General features: G+C 36.8%; 1 protein-coding gene across 4 annotated transcripts in view; it reads left to right on the top strand.

The window, feature by feature from the left end:
• The first annotated feature begins 7,109 nt into the window (after positions 1-7,109).
• LOC100340280 (putative P2Y purinoceptor 10) overlaps positions 7,110-11,886 on the top strand; it is a 50,471-nt gene continuing 45,694 nt past the window's right edge. Inside the window, exon 1 of one of the 4 annotated variants that reach the window (XM_070066809.1) lies at positions 7,110-7,318. The gene's annotated coding sequence lies outside the window, so the exon portion shown is untranslated. Of the gene's footprint in view, positions 7,319-7,508; positions 7,979-11,886 lie in introns of those variants that run through there. The other 3 variants (XM_070066808.1, XM_008272964.4, XM_070066807.1) reach the window with 3 other exon arrangements.

Genomic DNA, 11,886 nt, shown 5'->3' with positions numbered 1-11,886 from the left:
TTTATGCTGCTACCTTTACAGCATCAAACCTGGAATATATGAAGCAAAAAGAAAGTCCAGGAAAACTCATTTTTCTATTGCTTCTCAAGTCCTAATTTCTTTAGCCAGTCTGCCTTCTTTATATCTTTCAGACCCTTCTCATGTTGTACTTATTAGGAGAAATAGAGAAAAATACATATACTCCATGTTTTCAGAAACAAAATTTATTCATTTAATTCTTTTTATTTTCATATCTTTGACTGAGGGGACATTTTCTCAAGTGTGTATCAGCTGTTATTTTTTCCTCTCTTCTTTATTCCCTACACATCTTATGTTTAGCTTTTATTGAAAAGCTGAAATTTTCTCTATTAACTCTTTTTTTTTGACAGGCAGAGTGGACAGTGAGAGAGACAGAGAGAAAGGTTTTCCTTTGCCGTTGGTTCACCCTCCAATGGCCGCCGTGGCCGGTGTGCTGTGGCCAGCACACCACGCTGATCCGAAGGCAGGAGCCAGGTGCTTATCCTGGTCTCCCATGGGGTGCAGGGCACAAGGACTTGGGCCATCCTCCACTGCACTCCGTGGCCACAGCAGAGAGCTGGCCTGGAAGAGGGGCAACCGGGACAGAATCCGACGCCCCGACTGGGACTAGAACCTGGTGTGCCGGCGCTGCAAGGTGGAGGATTAGCCTATTGAGCTGCGGCGCTGGCCTCTATTAACTCTTAAGTAATCCTTGTTAATAATAGAACTCCAATGTTCACTGCAAGTATGTTCCTTATTTTTATTCATTTATTAATAATTTAAAAATTATGTGGTCAATACTATTGCTCTTTTTTAAAAATTTTTTTTTTCTGGCATTTGGTGTTTTACCTTCCCTATTCCAAAATTATGTAAATATCAACTCAATATTCCTCCACCGGCTTGAAATCTTACCTTTAGAAAATTTTTACTTCTTATTTTCTTTATCATAGTAGGATTTCTTGTAAGTTGATGTATAATATACAGAGAATAAAATAAACTTACCTTTAATGCACAGTGCCATGAGTCAGATCCTACGTATACTTAGCTCTCTCCCATATTTCCTATTCTCTCTTGATCTTAGCTCTTAAAAAATTGTTTAGGATAACAAAGAGCTTCTTGAAATCTTAGATTTTCAATACCCTTCTGTGGAGAAACTGAAAACACTTTTTAAATGTTAACACCTGGTCATTAAGCGTCAGCAGGGTCTTTACCAGTTCATTAATTATAAGCAGCTCTGTTAGTTTCCAGGCCCAGCGCAGACCAGCATTCTTATTAGGAATTAGGGTTTGGCCCTTAATGTAGAAACATTCCTGCAAAAACCAAGATCCTGACTAGCATTCATTTTAAATATCAGAATTATACAGATTTCAGAAGCCAGGGTCTTGGAGAGGTCTACAAAATGTGCTGACATCTATTTTGGAGATTAAATGTGTGGAAACAGATCAAACCAAGTTAAGTCCTGTCATAAGAACCCCAAATTATCGCTTCCCCTCTAGACTTCCCTCTGGAGGAAACACTGAGTAGATTTCTCTGAAAGACAAACAGAACGAACACTTATCATCCTTTGGCTTCTTGTGAATAGACTGTCCTGGAGCCCTCCTAAACCATGGCCACAAGATTGTAAGCATTAGACTTACATTGTAGGAACTTAACTCACTTTCTCTCATTTATTTTGGATGCCCAGCGACCCTTTTAGATTCTTGTAAGGACAGCCAGGAACGAATAGGGGCATGGAGACGATGGACTGGTTGTTTTCCAAAAGCGAGTATGTTTCATTGTTGTCCATGGGTGGCCTTTCAGGATGCATACTTCGGAGGAAAGCTTGAAAGTTCTTCCTCCAGCCTCTCAAGGCCATCGTACAGAACACGGACTCTGAAAAGTCACAGAGAAAAGTGGTAAAGTGTCAAGGATGATTAGTGGAGCTTAAAATTTTGAGATATTTTAGAAAAACCAGAATTGAACTCTTGGGAAAATGCAAAGCAGGCTAATTTTGTCTTAAACTTCCTCTTCACATTAGTTTTCCCCACCTTTTTCTCACAGGGTGTTTATATGCTATTTTTCCTCATACTCAAAACTTGTCTTTTATTTATGCTGAGGCATGAATGACTTGTTTGGTTCTTTCATCATTTATGGTATCTTTACTTTGTACAAAGAACTGGGTGGGTGCCAGGGATACAGAGATGAATTAAACAGGATTTCCACATTCAAGTAACTCACAGATCACAACTTAAAATTTTATTCCTGTCAAAGTGGTTATCATTTTTATTGAAATCAAAGTTTTTAATTCAAAGACTGATTTGTCAAACTTTGGCATTGTAGGCACCCCTGGGAAGTATTTGAAGGACCCTAAAATAACTTCCATGTGTGTCAATGGGTTCTGCAGATCAGAGTCATCACAAAAGAATCTTACAGAAGTAGACTGGGAACACTATAATTACACTGAAAACTTACTAATTCAGAGTCAGGCACTTTGTATTGTTGTCTTTGAACACCCAGCACCTGCCAGAGTGCTTGGACTTATTAGCAAATATGGACTCAAGAAGTGAATACATAGGAGAGAATGGGTTAGATCCCACCTCTCAAACAAATGCACCTGAGAGTTGTCATAGGGCACCTACAGGCAACCCTCTGAGAAGGTCCTCTTTCTTTTGTCATTGTTGATGAGGCCTTAAATTTCCCAACACACCTCTACCCATCTGCAATGAGATAATCTTTCACCAAGAAGCTAAAGGAAGCTTGCAGTTGATGTGTAACCAAATCTTGCTTCCTGTGCCAAAGTGAGTTTACTCATGTAGCTGATGAATATTAATATGTTTGTTAACTTGCAATGATTATGGTATGAAGAGTTTAATATTAGATATTATGTAAGATGAAAAATAAATAAAAAATGTGTTCTTCCCATGTGAAAGACTGTGTAATTTTGTGGAAAAAATATAGTCACTTGAGGTACATGGCTTGCAGTTCTACTTAAGCTATTTGTGTAAAGGTTATCTTGGACAAGTTGTTTGTAGTATTTTTCAAAGGTATTTATTTAATTTTTTTATTTTAAAGGGGAGAGAGAGAGAGAATTAATCTTCCATCTGTTGGTTCACTGTCCAAATGCCCACAACAGCCAGGGGCCATAAACTCAGTCTAGGTATCCTACATGGGTGACAGGGACCTAAATACTTGAGCCATCACCTGCTACCTCCCGTGGAATTAGAAGTGGAGCCAGAACTCAAACCCAGGCACTCCAATATGGGATGCAGGTGTCCCAAGTGGCATTTTAACCATTGTGCCAAATACCCTATGTTTGAGGAAGTTTCTAAACCTCAAATTCCTTATTTGTGAAATGTGTATAGCAATAATACTCTTATGAAGTTGCTCTAAGGATTTCATGAGATAATATATGTATGCAAAATTCTAATTTCAGAGCTAGGCTTTGAACCTCCTCCCAAACCTCATTTTAATCTTTGCAGTCATGCACCACTGAAATGTCTCTGTTATGTGGGAAATGTTCAGTGTTTCTGTAGTTAATTTGCAAATTAGGTACAATTTGTGCAGACATATATTCTCAGCCAGTTTTTTAAGGAACAAAGAAAAAGCAAAATTAAAAGCATTTGTGTTTTAATAGGACCTACTCATTAATTAAATAAATCCCCATTCAAAAATAAATTTATAAATGTCTGAATTAATTGCTCCATGCCCATATATGAAGGTTTCAGCACTCCATGGGAAAACACAATTTCATTTTTAAATTATTTTGAACAAATTTAAAGAAAAAAAGTGTCTCTGAGCCAATGCTGTAAATTTGAAAAGCAACTACAAGTGTATTGACATCTCATCAACAACTGTAGAAAGTGTGGAAACAGGACCCTGATATTTCAATTTCACAGAAATATATGACAGGGCTTGGGGCAGATTAACTTGCTCTGGTCTGGATATATCAAGCAACCTACAATCTAGATCAATTGCTCCTAATCAACCATTTCCTTGAACACAATGATGCAACACCACAGATTTCTCTGACAATGGTTCTTGTCTATTAGTGTCAAGAAGGAATCAATGTTGTTTAGAGGAGACTACAGGCTACCTCCATCACCCCCAAATAAGTGAACAACACTGGATTCTCTTGAGCTGTTTCTCAATCAGAGAGATTTATAAAAGCAAGGGCTCAAATAAAGATGTGCGGGAGCAGCTCTTATCAATGAGAGGAAATAAATTCTTAATTTATATGTGTTTATTGCATTCTTGTGAAAATAATAGCTTTTGGCTATCAGATAAATTATCCTTGAGCTTTCCTTTCTTCTTTTTCCCTTATCTACTCTTCTAAAAGGTGCTAAGATTCCTTTCTAATGGAGTCCATCCTAGTAGGAAAATAAACCCTAATATGTTAAACAAACAATCCTTGGGGGTAGAGGTCACATAAGCAGAGAATTACAAGTAGTGGACATTCAGTAAAAACTTCTTAAACAGATGAATGATGCGCCATTTCCCTTTTATGATGCTGTCATTTATTCAGTGACCCAGGCCCCAAATACCGTATGTGTTGAATCCTTCCTTCTCCCTCACCCTTCAAGCCAGTTAGATACAAAATTCTGTTGCTTCTTCCTTTATGACATCTCTCAAACTCCTTCCATCCAACTGTAACTACCACCAATCCTATTTGCTGCAGTCTGCAGTACAGTGAAGTGTCTTGTCTTCTTGTTTCTCTTCAGCACACATTCTGCTAAACTGAGTTTACTCACAGCCAATAGACAGTAGAAGTTTGGGAATTATTTCTTCTCATCACCATCACAATTTTTCATTTTACTTATATAGAATTACTTCTGTATGATGGAATGTGAGACTTAAAAGAGAAGCCCATCATTCCCTTCCCCTACTACTTAAACTGTGATTCTGAGACTAATTGAACTGTTAATTTACTTTATTCTGAAAATGATGACTCCAATCTATTTAATTCTCTGTCAAATACTGCAATGATACTGACTATATCTATCGATCTTATATTCATTTCTTTATCATCTATATATGTCTCATGCTCAATTCCCCACCCCCCTTTGCAGTAAAATGAAAACAATTCTAAAACATGGCACTTAAAATAAATATTTTTTTTGACAGGCAGAGTTAGACAATGAGAGAGAGAGAGACAGAAAGGTCTTCCTTTTTCCATTGGTTCACCCCCCAAGTGGCTGCTACAGCCGGCGTGTTGCAGCTGGTGTGCTGCGCTGATCCAAAGCCAGGAGCCAGGTGCTTCCTCCTGATCTCTCATGCGGGTGTTGGGACCCAAGCACTTGGGCCATCCTCCATTGCACTCCCAGGCCACAGCAGAGAGCTGGACTGGAAGAGGAGCAACCAGGACAGAATCCAGCGCCCCAACGAGGACTAGAACCCCAGGGCACTGCAAGCGGAGGATTAGCCTAGTAAGCCGCGGTGCCGGCCTAAAATCAATATTACAATAGCAGTAAAAGCCTGTCAACTGTTGCTCAGGGTTCCAAGAGTTTTATGAACCTACAGAGGGAGGTTCAGGGAATCACAACTAGGATCTCCTAATTTAGATGAAGGGCAAGAGGGGATTATGGTAGAAATATGGAATGAGGAATTTGAAGCCTAAATTTAGCCCTGAATATCAGAGAAACTAGTGCGAAGAAAGCATAAACCTAGATGTCTGCTCAGTCATGTGGTTAGGCAGTTCCATTATATGATTGTCATAACCACCTCCTAAAGCAGCTGATCTCCTGACTACTTTCTTTTGATGTAATAACAGTTCAGTCTATTCTTTTCCAATAACCTAACTCACCTTCTGGTTTGAGTGTTTCTTAACCTTAGCTGACAACTGTCCATGATAGTTCCCAACTCTACATCCTTATCAATTCATGTTTGGATTATTACAATACTTATGACTCATTCACTTGCCTTCAGACTCACTTCCTCACCAATCTATCCAGATATCATCTTCAGTTTGTCTAAAAATAATAATTTGATCAGGATCATCTCTACTCTATGTGGCTTCTTTATAAAATTACAGTAAGGAATCCCCTCCATTCTGACATGGTCTTCTGGTTAGAATAGTTTTGTGATTTGTGAATTAGAAAATTGAACATTTTCTTCCAAGTGAAGCAGCCCTGTGAACAGCTTAGAGAACTGATTGGCTTAAATTTCAACTCCTGTGCACATTTCAAATTTTCATTGTTTTCCACTATATATCCTTATGCAGTGGCCCTGGCTTTGTTTACATTATTCTAAGTTAAACATTTTGAGGCCCCATGGATTATATCATGACCATTTGAATTTTCTTCATTTTAAACAGATACAAAATAACCTTTATATATAAAAGGAAAAATACCCCAAAGCAAAAGGAAGTCCCTGAGGGCCACTTAAAAGCTTAGATCCTCAAGTTACAACAGCATCAATAGTAAAGTCAACATTTTAGGGAGAAATTAATGAGATATACTTTAAATATTTCACCTACTTTTTGGAATCAAAACTTTTCATTAGCTGCATTTAATGATCTTTTCAGGCAACAGTTTGTAAATGACTGTTGGTTAATCCTACCAAAAGGAGTCAATGACAATGAGATTATGAAATCCTGCATGTTTGTTTTGAAATCCCTTCCGCTCCTTTCTGGTAAGTTTTCCCCATTTTAGGCATCTTACTGCTCTTCCACCCATGCACATGGCTACCCAGACAACATATTTCCAATATGATGTTAAGGATTTAATGTGGTGAAATTATCATTTTCCAAGACAAGTGTATTCAGAGTAAAATTTTTAAACCAAAAGAATTCCTAAAGGAGTAACTTTAGTCATCTTTATGAGAGGCAATGTTAAGCACAATCTTTCTGGTGACCTCAAATCATTCCATTTTGGAGAGCCAATAAGGTTTTCCCTAATTCCCAATAAGGTTCCTATTATTACCATGCTTTAACATTTGAAACAAACAATATGGTAGAGTGCAGCAATGTGGCCTAAACATTTTTATATAGATTGGAAAAATTTATTTCATACAACTAGCTTAACTATTATATTTGACTCACATGGATGCATGCATGAGAGAAAAAAAGGAAGAAGAAAGATGATGATATAGTAAGATGGGCGTGTGCATAGCAGGAAGCTCAGTGCATTTTTGACACATTCTCTTTCCAAGCACCATAGCAAAGACATATGACCTTTCATGTCTTTAGATGGAAACAGCAGTCGTTGTCTCCATGTGATATCTAATGGTGTCTGGGAGTATAATATCTTCTATAAGTTTAGCAAGCTATGGCTAACTAAGACCCTTCAGAGCGATGATGAAAATGAATTCCCCCAGCCTTGCAAGATTGAAGCAGGAAGAAGTCATGGTAAGGAACAAAATACAATGGACAGACAATGGGGGATCAGTGTAAAAATAGATTTTTATTGCTCTCTGCTAAAAAAGTCATTTTTATTTTAAATACATTACCGCTCATTTTTTAAATGACAAAGTAAAATTGTGACAGTTAAGCTGGATTTTGCATAGTCCAAAATTTAAACTTTCAAAATAGACTGAGAAAACTATGGTAATACGTGGCAAATTAAAGTCAGACATTCTGTTCCTGATTGAAGAAGTGTACAAATCATGGAAACTCTGAATTTATCAAAGCCAAAATTTGAATTTTCTTTGCCCACAATATCCTCTGAGGGAAATGCTTTCCTAAACAACTGAGTGATGCTGACGAACAGTTCTACCTCCTATTAGAGGTAAACGATTTTGTTTTTTTTCCTGTTTTGCTGAATAAACTACGTTACTTCCTCTTGTAGCTGAACAAGCCTGCACTTCTCTACAGGATATCTGGGTAGAAAGGGTAAGGTTCTTGGCTTTCTCTTTATACATTAAAAAAAACCCACAGAGCTTAAAAATCTCTGTGAATTGAAACAATGTGAACTTTTCTGCTACTTCCATTGAAAAATATAACTGTGAATCTGCTAAAATCTTACCTTTCGGGGAATATATTGTTTTGAAGAATGGAGACTCCAGTGAGGTAATATCTATTTATAAGTTTAAGTGCTTAAAATGTTCACTGAAACTGCTGCATGCTTTGTGAAAGGAAATGTGGCTGTCTAGATAGAAAGCTCCTTTCTCTACAATTTAATATGTCATTGACAAAAACCAGGAGTCCAGACTTATATTAAACACTGCTCATAACAATTCTATGTTAAACTTTAGATTGTGGTTGATTAAATGCATTTCTTTTACTGTGAGCAGTTGGGTAAAATAAAGTTAAAATTTTAAATCCATGGTTTCTGTCAACCAAATTAAGTGGTAATTAGATAGTAAATACATTTAAATACCTAAATCTTTTCATAAGATGAGATTTGACATGTTTTCTTGGATTGGGACATTTTCCATGTGTACATTCTCGGGTGGGATGTGATGGCTTCAAATAGCACAAAAGGATTTTCGTCAAACCGTAGAAGCTAGCACAGCTGTCCAATCTCAGTGGGGCTGATTCTCAATTTACAATGAACATTTCTTTGAGTGTATTTTTAAGTTGAAAACATGGGAAACATTTTAGTAATGGGCTTCAAGCATTTTGTTGTCTTTTCTTTTTAAAGAAGGGATTCTCTCCATTTTCCTTATTTGAAATAATAAGAGCCGTTGTTCTTGTTAAAAGTCAGCTAACTTTTAACTGAACAGCTAACTTTTATTTCCAATATGTAAAATTTTATGTAATCCTACAGAAGTTAGTGCAAGCCATTTTAAGATCAGTGAGACCTAGTTATACCACCACATAAATATATGAGCAAATTAATATATTCAGTTTATACTGAATTCCTCCAATGAAAAAGTTGGTCATACTACATTTCCTTTTACTAAAAGGTGCCTCAATGAAATTTTTCTTGTGAAATATAAGAATAAAGATTTTATTGTATGATTAGCTTATTTTTTTTCCAGAAAAAAAACTGTTACTAACAGCTGTAGACTACATGAGCATGACTCACAGGATGGCCCTATCTGTATATTATGGTTGCCAAGTGGCACCATAATACTGGATATTGAAAGTAGCTTTGCCTAATCTCTCCGACCGCAAGTATAGGTGGAGTTTTTCCTCCCTCAAAGTAGTTCTAAAGTGACTGAAACTTGGGACAGTGTATGAGCAGGCTAAGCAGCTGCATGGCTCTGGGGATCTCCAGAAGAGCTGAGGTCAGCAGTACTCCTTGCACAGATTTTCCTCAGAAGTTAGTTTTGGTGGAACTGTGTGAAAAAAAAAGGATATTCTCAGAAGATTTGTAATCTCAGGATGGAATTTTTTCTTCTCAATTGGTTCTCCTTCCCCTATCTAATTCAATGAGGAGGAGGCTAGCTATACAATGAAATACTGAGACTGTGTTGGGGGTGGGGGAAATTAATCATCTGTGTATCCTTAAAAGCAAAGTTTAGCTCAAACTTGGTGCTTAGTAGGGACTAGACATTTACTGAATTGTAGAGCCCTAGGGCGAGGGAGGAAGACTGAGAAAGAAATTACTGCTAGAGCTCGAGACATTTTTCCACATGGTCAAAATTACTGCTCAAGATTGGAAAATAATACTTGTAGTTTCTAGGGGTATAAACCAATAACATAACACTAGAATTAGACTTCCAAATTGGCAACTGCTTGAGCGTATTATTTTGAGGCACCCCCAGTCTGATGTATTTCCTTACACTGCCTCTGTCTGCCTTGAACCAGAAATGCCACTATTAGTAATATTTTCCCAGAGGTTACTAAAAGCCATTTTAAATTCTTATTTCTTGAAATGCACATATTCCTGCCAGCTGATAAATGTTAAGCTAATGGCAATTCAGTCAATGAGTTTATGAGTTAGGTTTATCAGCTGGCTTTTTCATTTTTTAAATGAGGAAGGTTGGCATTTCCAAACATACTAGGTGATAGAGGGAAGTGGGAAATGGGAACGAAGGGGAAGAAGTTACCATGTAGTGGAAAGGGAAATCTTACTACATGCACTGATAATGTATGTATGTGCTTCATGCCAAGCCAAAAACCTATGAACTTACCTATGAACAACCCAAAGAGTGAGATTTCTTTCTTATTTATGTTCTGAGAAGAATCTGATTACTTCTTAAAATTAATCACAAATATGTCTCATATTTACCCTGGTAATGTCTATAGATGAGTTTACTTTAATTATCTTCTTTTGAGAAACTGGTGTTAATTGACAGATAATAATTGCACATGCATGATGTGATATTTTAATCCTTGTATACATTGTAGAGAAATTCAATCAAGCTAATTAACATACCCATCACCTCTCTAACATCTGATCTATTTTTCTGGCGATAATATTTAAAATCTATTATTTTATCAATTTTGAAATGTACAATAAATTTTTATTCTGTGGTCACCATGAAGTACAATGGATCACTAAAACAGATTCATGCAATCTAACTGAAACTTTGACACTTTGGTGACTATTTTCCCTTTCTTCACAGCTTTCTTCTCTTTTCCAGCCTCTAGGGACCACTTTTCTACCTTATGTTTACATGAGAGCAACAAGATTTAGACTACACATGAACATGAAGCCATGCAATATTTGTCTTTCTGTGCCTGACTTATTTCACTTAGCTTAATTTTTCCTAGTTTTACCCATGTTGTTATGAATGACAGAATTCCTTTTGTCTTTATGGCTGTGTAATACACCATTGTGTGTATATATGTATTTGTATTTTCTTCTTCCATTCATCCATCATTGAGTTCTATATTTTATTCATAATATATTAGTCCACTTTCCACTGCCAAAAAAATATCTGAGGCTCGGTAACGTTTAAAGAAAAGAGGTTTGTTTGGTTTAGAGTTTTGGAGGCAGAAATCCCAAGATCCAACAGCTCAATTGGTTCAGCCTCTGGATAAGGACGTAGGGCAGACAGCCTCACAATGGTGGTAGTGAATGCAAAACAATTTATATAGTGAAGTAGGAAGTTAGAGAGAGCAGGGAGCAGCCAATTTTGCTCTTTTGTAACAATTCACTCTTGCATGAACTAACTGGAGTTCCATAAAATCTAAATTAATCCCTTCTGAAGCAGTGATCCTAATGCCCTAACCACCTTACATTAGGTTCTATCTCTTCAAGGTGTTATCACCTCCCAGCATTGCACACTGGGGACAAAACTTTCAACACATGAATTATTGGGGGACAAACTCAAACCATATGTGAAGACATATCTTATCTATTGTGAAAAGTGGTGAAAAGAACATGAAGGTGCAGATATCTCTTTGACATAATGATTTCAATTTCTTCAGATCCAAGAATTGGGATGATTGGATCATATGGTGTTTCTATTTTCAGTTTTTTGAGAACCTTCCTTACTGTTTTCCAAAATGGCTGTACTAATTTATATTCCCATCTACAGTCTACAAGAGCTCCCTTTTCTGGCTGGATTTTTCTTTACTGGCTTTAAATTGGAGCAATGCTGTGCATTTCTGTGGACAAGTCAGAGTAAAGAGTTGGCCTGGTCTTAACAATGAAACTTTCTGAATGCCTTGCTTTAGAGCTGGCTCCAACAGTGGATTCAGTTCAGTGGCTGAAGAATGACCACATATTTTTTCCAGACAGGCTTCTGAAGGTTTGTAATTGCACTTCCCAAAGCCAGAGAACAATTTTTATGCCAAACAAAACCAAAAGAAAAACCTATTTCTTGATTGTGGATCAACATTTGTGACAATAAATACTGTGGAAAGTCAAGATATAGTAAATCTTAGGATAACTTCTGTAAAAGTGTTTTACATATGAAAAATCAGATACATTTTTACTAGTTTCTTCATTGACATCAGTGCAGTTCAACAGGACGTCTTTTAAACTTTTTAATTTGGAGTAATTTTAGTCTCATATCAAGCTGTAAAAATAATATAGAATCATTGAGCACTCTTCATTCAGTTTTCCCAATGATAAGAAA

Source organism: Oryctolagus cuniculus, chromosome X (genome assembly GCF_964237555.1).
Source record: "Oryctolagus cuniculus chromosome X, mOryCun1.1, whole genome shotgun sequence".
NCBI lineage: Eukaryota > Metazoa > Chordata > Mammalia > Lagomorpha > Leporidae > Oryctolagus > Oryctolagus cuniculus.
The sequence above is the reverse complement of the archived record's forward strand: the minus strand, read 5'-3'. Positions and strand labels throughout refer to the sequence as shown.